The sequence below is a fragment of the Ceratina calcarata genome, unplaced genomic scaffold, assembly GCF_001652005.2.
Source record: "Ceratina calcarata isolate Rehan_Ccalc_2016 unplaced genomic scaffold, ASM165200v1 scaffold507, whole genome shotgun sequence".
NCBI classification, from domain to species: domain Eukaryota; kingdom Metazoa; phylum Arthropoda; class Insecta; order Hymenoptera; family Apidae; genus Ceratina; species Ceratina calcarata.
Genome location: NW_017175202.1, coordinates 14,969 through 24,815, shown reverse-complemented (window position 1 = coordinate 24,815; position 9,847 = coordinate 14,969). Strand labels below are relative to the sequence as shown.

The 9,847-nt window shown below is 37.2% G+C and overlaps 1 non-coding gene across 1 annotated transcript; it reads left to right on the top strand.

Moving 5' to 3' along the window:
* Window positions 1-7,870: 7,870 nt before the first annotated feature.
* TRNAT-AGU (transfer RNA threonine (anticodon AGU)) lies at window positions 7,871-7,944 on the top strand. Its single transcript has one exon. It is a non-coding gene; the product is annotated as a tRNA-Thr (tRNA).
* Window positions 7,945-9,847: the final 1,903 nt, after the last annotated feature.

The following is a 9,847-nucleotide window of genomic DNA, read 5'->3' as shown; positions in this document are numbered from 1 at the left end:
CGTACCGTGCGTGTAACCGAGAGGAGAGGCTTCCACCCTACCATACACTCCGGCCACCACCGAACCGTCGTTTCGCCACCAGCTAGCATTCTAGGGGGAGAGACGTTCATGGTAGGGGCATTCGATGCTCCCACGCTTGCGCCCGGGACCTATCCTCCTCGTGCGCGCGAGAAACCGTACGCGCGGACAACGACGCGATGCATCCTGGCTACAAGATTTCGGAATGATTTGCGATACGCGCGAGGGAGAATCGAATGGAAGAGTCGAACATGAAAAAATGTCAGTCCGGTCGTATGTTACTGGGCGTGGGGCTAGTTGACTTGGGTTGCTGTTTTGCCAAACTTGCTAGCGTTGCCGTGGATTAGTCGAAGTAACTGAACTTTGAAATTATGTATATGAATTGAATGTATAATACATACAATAATATACCCTCTTATCTTTCTCCTCTTTCTTTCCTATGACTTAAATCCATACTAATTTTGGATATACCAAAATTTGTTACAATTCAATATATAACAATAATAATATTATAATATTTCTACTACATACTACACTAATAGAGTTATACTAATTTCTGTATACTAAGACACAATATTACATTACAACATTTTATTAGTAAGTAGTAATTTTTGAAGTAATACATAATAATATTAGATATACGAATTGAATTGAAATTCTATGAAGTCTTGGCATAGCCAAAATTAGTACGAATTTAATTGATGGAATAGAGTATTACAATCAGATGCTATTCAACAGCTTATGAATGTCTTAATTTAATCAGAAGAATGAATAGATTTAATCGATCTCCCTATTATATTCTCGCCTTGCCTCCTATAAATGGCTCTTAAAAATCAAATCGTATCTTTCAGATGCAAACTGATTTTTTTATAAAATGTTCTCCAATAAGGACAGTTGCTTATTATGCATATTGAAAATAGGTCAACGAACTGTATTAACTTTGTATCATGAGGAAGGCAGGTTTCAGTTTGCAAGGGATGCAGCTGAACTAGCATCCATAGAACAATCCTTGCATTTTCAGAAGCACTTATATCTTACTAACATAAACATCTTAATTGTATACAAAAGGATCGAATATTTAGTTGAAGTTTCCAGAACTATAATACATGATTATTTATGATCTCTTTATGCTCTTTATTGAATAATGACAGTGGAGAACAAAATCTTTTCTAAATAGGATGAAAAGCTTTAAGCTGAAGGAAATCAGATTTGAAGACGTAATGAGAAATGGTAGGAGTACTTGTAGTGATACAAGCAAAGCCTAAACACTCTTCATTGTGATAAATAAAGAAATACAATGTTCAGTACAAATGTTAATAGGAAAGCTCCGTGAAATTTAGTAGACATCGAAGATTTCGAAAGAAGCAAGAGGCAGTTCAGTATCGCGGTAATCAAGACCGATGGTCAATAATGGCAGGTACGGAATCCGAATCCAAGCTACCCTTCAAGTGCCGAACGTGCACAAGCCAGCACTTTGCCCCTTCGCAGTCGCCAGAGTTTGATTCCAGTAAGGGAATCAGACGTATTTTTTATTACACCTAGGTGAATCACTGCTACCATTTGCGTCCTCTTTGCTGAAGATAGCAATCACGATTGAACAATATTCAACTCGTTAAGATGACGCACATCAAACTTTCTTAAAAACGAAGTCGAGAATGCATCGAATGCCCATCGCACGCGGGGGTGCGCGCGCGCGCGCGCTCCTCATAACGACTTACATGCACACGTTCCTGAATGAACACATACCCAGCGAGGGGGTAGCGTCGACCCGTCGGATCACCCGTTGGATGCACTCAACGAAATTAAACCTACGTTCCTCGACCTCGGACTGACGTCGCAGTCACGTTCAGCCGAGATATCGGCAACGTTAGCTTTTGCCACGTTCCGCGCGCGCCACTTCAAGCTTATACCAACGAAATTTGGCAACTACGAATCTTAGTACACGGCACCTGTCCCTATCCTCGAACTAAGCCACAGTTAACCCGAATTTAAATTAAGCTGAAACTTCATTTTGACTATCGCTGAGATCGTTTTGTTTCTTTCGGTTTCCTTCATCACTTTTTTCAGGTATAGTAAATAAGGAACAGCTTTAGGAATGTGTGATTATGATATTAAACATTATAGCTATAATTATCACATTGCATGGTGTCAAAATTAATAATGTTAACTGTGAATTCTTATGAACTGATTTTAATTTCTAAGGATTCAAATTAATCTTAAATAGGATTTTAATTAGAACAATCTAAGATGTAAATTTTTATTAACGTGCAATCTTCTAATTTATTTATCAATTTCTTCCAAATGTTTCCAACAAGATAAAGACCGAGTCTATTCTCTTATTTTGTCCTTTGTCGAAACATAGTTGAGATCGTTTTCTATTTTCGGTTTCCTTCATTCTTTTCAGGTGTACAAAGTAAGGAAGATTTTGAGAACTTGATTGTGACTATGACATTGAAAAGCAGTGACTATACGTAGTATTGTAGCTACAATTTAGATTCAAAGTAAGGAAGATTTTGAGAGCTTGATTGTGACTATGACATTGAAAAGCAGTGACTGTACGTAGTATTATAGCTACAATTTAGATGTTGCATAGTATAAAAATTAATATAATTGAATCTAATCTCTAAAGCGTCAAATGAATCTTAAATAGAATTTCAATTAGAACAATAAAGGATATAAATTTTTATTCACTTGGAATTTTCTAATTACTCATCACTCTCTGGAATATTTAAAAAAAAAATAAGAAGTCCATCCTCTTAGCTCATCCTTCATCGAACAAACGTAATCGAAAGCAATGGCGCGGGGTATAGAAATTGGGTTATGAACGCGAAGGCGCTACGAGGCGAGGGTCCTCGGAACGATTTGAAAGTATCGAAGCGCATCTCGTCGGAAAAAAGAGTTTTTTTCAGATTGCCGCTCCGCCATCGGTGCCATGCTCCTCTCCCACCCTCTCTCTCTCTCTCTTTCTCGCTCTTTCACTCATTTTTTTCTCTCCGCTGAAGCAGCGGGGAAAATGCTTCGCGAGGCCGGCTCGGAAAAATGTGGAGCACGTTGACGTTGGAGCAAGGGAGCAGACGAGAGGATATCGAACCGGCAAGTCCAGAGGCGGAGTTGCCCCACCATGTTTCCATGGAAACGTGACACTCTCTTTCGGGCTTTTCGAGCTTTTCGAGCTGTTCGAGCTTTTCGAGCTACCTATGGTCGTCCTCTCTCTCTCTCTCTCTCTCTCTCTTTCCCTTTCTCAGTCACTCTATTTATCTGTACCTCCCGTTTTGTACACCCCCGCCTCTTGCATCGGCACCAGATCGCCGGAGGATCGGGTCTCGCCGTGGAAAGAACGATATTTCCCGTTATTTTCCTCAAACTTCAGGGAAAAATTATTTGGTTTCTCTGGAACTGATATTGCAGCCCGGTCAGTCTCTATTCCAAAGTTTTATTTTGCCGCGCTGCGGTATCGTTCCTCTTTCGTGGACTCCGATACTTGGATCGCTTTTATATTCCAGCCGCGCCTGTCCTCGCTCTGTGACCATTCTTTTACCAAAGGATTCGCGTCGCTGTTTATTAACACAGAATAGCAGTATGACCACAAACAACACAGAATATTCAACCAAATGATTCTTTTTAAATTCTTTTATAAAGAATCAAAAGAAAACGAAATTTTTTATATTGTTAGAGTTGTAATTATTATTTAAGCTGGTACCCGACTGTACCAGTGCCATCACTAAATTCTAGAAAACTGTAAAAACTGTAGACTAAAAAGGTATTAAAAGATGAGTGGCTATTACAATGTTTGCATGATAAAAGAAATGTCTATTTAAAATGAATGGTTTAATTTATATCAAAATCCGCAGTTTACTTATACCCCTCAATTAGACAATTATCTATTATTTGAATTTAAAGAATTAAGCCACGAATGTAGAAATAAGAATGTGAAGGTCGACAATGGCGATGCCGAAAATTGAAACGGGAAAGAACAGCGGCGAGTCCTGTGTATCCTCCTCGTACACAATCGTACACAAAATGTACTTTCATCGAGCACACATCTTGTTCTGTCCTTTCCAATGTACTTCGCAGTCGCCGGCCGAGCATGTGCTTCTCTCGCGTGTGAAATGTCCCCACGATTTGCTCTTCGCTCTTTCGCCCTTTCTCATTCTTCCCTTCTCCACCCTCTGCCAAACAGCGACGCCGGTTATACAAGTTGGTACAGCGTCTCTCAAATGTAGTGATGATTAGAACTGTTACTTTCGAATCACGAATGATTCGATTACGTTCCTTCCCAATCACGACGATTTTTCACAGTGATTCGTGACTTTCGTGACTGCCTCTGATTCGTATACAAAGAACCGAACCTGGTGTTTGTGTGTCTCACATGTGTGAGTCATTTATAGGAATAGATGATAAGATAGTGAAGAATTGTACATACATTTATTTTTCAAAATAAATAATTATTCTTACAAATCAAATCGGATATTTTGAAAATCGAAAACTATTTCAGATGACTTTATTAGGTATGCATATCGCCATTATGACAAGTATATTTATTATAAAAAATTGCGATTATGGTTGTGATTGAATGTAATCACCGGTCGTGATTATGACTTTGTGATCACCATGAAGAATCATGGTTAGTGATTTTGAGTGTCATCTTTACTCAAATGATCGCCATAATTATTACAGTTTACCGTTATCAAGATGATAGAATACCCAATCATTATTCAAATATGTATTTGTTAACGTGAAATGTTTGTATATAGATTAGGAGAAAGCATGATACATCAGTAAATAATACCCAGCGTCCAATGCATAAATGAAAATGTGTCCATTATTGTATTTGCAATTGAACAATATTATCGAAATGTTAACTCGAAATAGCATACAAACAGATGGAAATAAAGTGCTTAAATATTTAGTATTTACTCAGTGCCATCACTAAATTCTAGAAAACTGTAAAAACTGTAGACTAAAAAGGTATTAAAAGATGAGTGGCTATTACAATGTTTGCATGATAAAAGAAATGTCTATTTAAAATGAATGGTTTAATTTATATCAAAATCCGCAGTTTACTTATACCCCTCAATTAGACAATTATCTATTATTTGAATTTAAAGAATTAAGCCACGAATGTAGAAATAAGAATGTGAAGGTCGACAATGGCGATGCCGAAAATTGAAACGGGAAAGAACAGCGGCGAGTCCTGTGTATCCTCCTCGTACACAATCGTACACAAAATGTACTTTCATCGAGCACACATCTTGTTCTGTCCTTTCCAATGTACTTCGCAGTCGCCGGCCGAGCATGTGCTTCTCTCGCGTGTGAAATGTCCCCACGATTTGCTCTTCGCTCTTTCGCCCTTTCTCATTCTTCCCTTCTCCACCCTCTGCCAAACAGCGACGCCGGTTATACAAGTTGGTACAGCGTCTCTCAAATGTAGTGATGATTAGAACTGTTACTTTCGAATCACGAATGATTCGATTACGTTCCTTCCCAATCACGACGATTTTTCACAGTGATTCGTGACTTTCGTGACTGCCTCTGATTCGTATACAAAGAACCGAACCTGGTGTTTGTGTGCCTCACATGTGTGAGTCATTTATAGGAATAGATGATAAGATAGTGAAGAATTGTACATACATTTATTTTTCAAAATAAATAATTATTCTTACAAATCAAATCGGATATTTTGAAAATCGAAAACTATTTCAGATGACTTTATTAGGTATGCATATCGCCATTATGACAAGTATATTTATTATAAAAAATTGCGATTATGGTTGTGATTGAATGTAATCACCGGTCGTGATTATGACTTTGTGATCACCATGAAGAATCATGGTTAGTGATTTTGAGTGTCATCTTTACTCAAATGATCGCCATAATTATTACAGTTTACCGTTATCAAGATGATAGAATACCCAATCATTATTCAAATATGTATTTGTTAACGTGAAATGTTTGTATATAGATTAGGAGAAAGCATGATACATCAGTAAATAATACCCAGCGTCCAATGCATAAATGAAAATGTGTCCATTATTGTATTTGCAATTGAACAATATTATCGAAATGTTAACTCGAAATAGCATATAAACAGATGGAAATAAAGTGCTTAAATATTTAGTATTTACAATGAACTGTTTAAAATTGTATAAACTGTGAGATTATTGCCAAAAATTTAAATGCAAAATTAAAATAAATATTTTAATAACAAATTATGTTTTCTTCCTTCGACAGAGCCAAATTTAATCCGTGGAGGAAACAAAATTATAGTAATGACATTTCTTATGTGACCAGACCTTAGAGACATTCTATACAAATCTCACGATTTTTACTTTTGCTTACTTTTTATAATGAATCTTAAATAATATCCTGGAAGTTAATATTATTTCAACTTTGAGGTATTATATTATACAAAATTACGTAATTCTATCATGGGTGCTTTTATATTTTTTTCAGAGATGAAATGAAAATTTTTTCATTCGACATAGAAATTCAATATGTAATAACTTTTTCAATAGCCTGGCAAAATTTCTGAAATTTCGCAGTGTTTTATTAATATAATATGTAATAAATGTTAAAATTTCAATATTTCATAGTTTTCATAGAAGCGCTCATACAACCTTGACGTCCAGTGTTCAATGATCGCGAACTGTCGTGCACGAGCGTCGATTCCGGTCATAAAAGCATCGGTTTTGAGAAGCACTGGGTTGAAATACATCCACGCACCTATCTGTCCGTACGCGATGGTTCGCGGGTAGGTATTCGTGAAGCGAGCGAGGAAGAGCAGGAATGACATATGCGGAACGTAGCCACCTCTATATTTTACTTGAAGCTATTCGCGAGAATTTACGAGGAACGCCCGATACTCTCTTTCTCTCTGTCTTCTCGTCTACTACCCCCGTCTGCTCTTTAACCGTACATGCATCTCCTCGCAGTATTCCTCTTTTCACTTGGTCCTACGAGCGTCTCCTTCCACGCCTCGCGTGAGGACAAGTGCCCCTTGTAGGTGATCTAACTTCATGCCGATGTGCTATTTGCTATCCTCCTTTTGATCCTACCAATCAGACCCTTTGCTTGCGTCTGGGAAATCCTCAGGATTTTTTATTACCAGCAGCAATTGATATTGAGGAGCTAATCACTTTTACTTCCTAATTAGGAATAAAATATTAAATAGTTGATCGTCTCAGCTGCAGATCTTGGAATAGTGTCTTTGAAGTCGAATGTAAATTCGTGAAGGAAGCTAGCAAGTAAATGAAGACTCGTTGATTAAGCCAAGTCAGAGGGAATCCGATTTAACGTATTGATGGGCTGAAAGTGAGTACTTCCCCAGTATCCGATGTTAATGGGAAATTAATGAATCGCGGTTTGAGCAATCTAGTTTCGCGAATTATTAGCTGTTAACCAAGTAAATGAGATAACTGGAACGGGGAAATGAATCCTCTTCCGCCCCGAGCCACGTCTTTAATTTGTCTCCTATGCAAAAACGTGAGGATGTATCTTTTGATGCTGGGAACTTTGATTTCACGTTCGCGTCAGTTATTCACAAAGGAGGCAATCAAATTTAAGAAACGTCAAATACAACTGGACTGGTTTACACGGGGATTGAAAACTGAGAACATTAAACAGAATTTGTAGATAGACAGCGAATGACTTATGAGGATTATAATCATTGAGCTGATGAACTCTATCTTGAGGATTCTAACGTTTTGACATGAGAAATTGATTTGCTAATTAGTAGGCAACATTTATTTACGGTTTCATTTCCGTGTGTATCAAAATTTATTGATTTTGTTAAAAAATCTTGAACAAACTGTTATATAAGTAGAAAACAGGCAAAATTGCAACGTGTTTTAATGGCGCCGTGGCTTAGTTGGTTAAAGCGCCTGTCTAGTAAACAGGAGATCGAGGGTTCGAATCCCTCCGGGGCCTGAGTGTGAATTAAATTTTTGCTATTCTATTGTATTTCATTAACATTGTGATAAATTTTTGGGGACAATTGAAGCGATAAACTTCTAGGAAAAATGATATTTACAGAGAAGTAAGGTTTATAAAATCGTTCGACATGTTTCTTTAAAGAATTTGTAACCTGAAATTTCTAACATTCTAATTTGCCACTTTTTTATTGCACCTGACTTGCAATTGCCTAATCTAATAGATCAGCGATTCTCGAACTATGGTATTTACGTTGACCATTAATGGGACATTATTTAGAGTGGTTTAATTATTCCATAGGACATTTTTTCTAAAATTTTACACAGTGTTTTATTAACTAATAACTGTTGAAATTCGTATATTTTGTCAGTTTTTTTATTTAAAGGCTCATACAACCTTAAACAAGAAAACCAACAATAAATTATTTTTTACTACTACTTACTACTACTTTATTATAGACGAATGTATAAAATTGTATTGCAAATTGTATTTTGTAAAATAAATTATATCGTAGGTACAATTGAATTATTTTGCTGGCAAGCGAGTACAAGAGTTTCCTGAATAAGCGTCAACAGCGAAAGACATGGACAAAGTCCATTTCATACGAAGTCGTTAATAATTGTTCATCAAAATGCGCGTGGAACTTTTTTAATTGGAGGAATTCGGTGTCGCTTCGACGTTCTTAACGCGAGTGCCACGAAGTCTGGCGCGGAACTTCAAGCAAGTTTTATCAGCCGTTATCTTTTATCTCGGTACTTCGCAAACTTTTTAAACCTCTGCCAGCGGGTCAGCATTTTTAACCCGCAAGACGTAAAGTTAAATATTCACTTCATGAAAGTGCCGTAAAGGGGCACAGTTTTCCTCTTCTTAGCGGCTTGCCAGGTGCGGAATAGCGGCGAGGAATTCATTTACTCCCTCCTGGGCGAACAACGCGGCGGAGCCCAATTCGCATATTATTTACAATTCCTGTTGAAATTTCGTTCTTCGTATTTATAAACGCATTCAATTTCACGTAAATAATATTGTAAGATTTCCCAGTGAAATGTGATTTCAAAATCTATCATAGGACCATGGATATAACACACACAGGATTCTGTAGACAGGATAATACATCTCATTATTGCATAAAGAGAAAGCGTTTGTTTATACGTTAGCAAGAATTCGAAATATTTACAACGAAATTTGAACAATAGCTTTGTGATAACAACATTATTATGAATAATTACAGGGTAGAAAAACAGAGTAAATTGAGTAATTGCAAATTGTAAATCCGCAGTTTAACGACAGTTAATGCGGGAGAAATAAAATAGCTTGTGAAAATATAAAACAAAATTCTTAAATGATATTGGCTTATCTCGATTAGATCTTTTAATTATACGAAACGATAGCGAGCGTGGTTAAATATTGAGTGTCCCTGATAGAGGACAAGTTATGTACTTGAAGTAACATGAACAAACCAATTAGCTGGTTAAGCGGGCAAACCCCCATGAAATTCAATTGTCTTCGCCCCATGAGTCTCCCGGCTAACCACCCTTATATTTTCGTCCTTCTCCTCGAACGCTGGAGCACCCGTACCCGGAACTCTAACGGCCGTGCAGGCTCGCTATTAGGGTGTCAATTAAATTAGATCACCAGCCAACTTGGGGTGGCTTAACTGATAGAATGTCACATATACATGCATACGTATAGCTGGGTACGTCCCTCCTCGTGGAAAATGGGTTAACGGGAAAGGGCAACGTATCGATTTCGAGAAATACACGTTGATCAGTGTTAAATGTATACAATAAACAATTTTATTAGTTACTCGATTGTATATTAGAAGTAGGCACAAAGATTATATTTACTAGTATTCTTCGTCTTCGTCTATAATATTTTTCACAAAAATGCATGATATAAACAC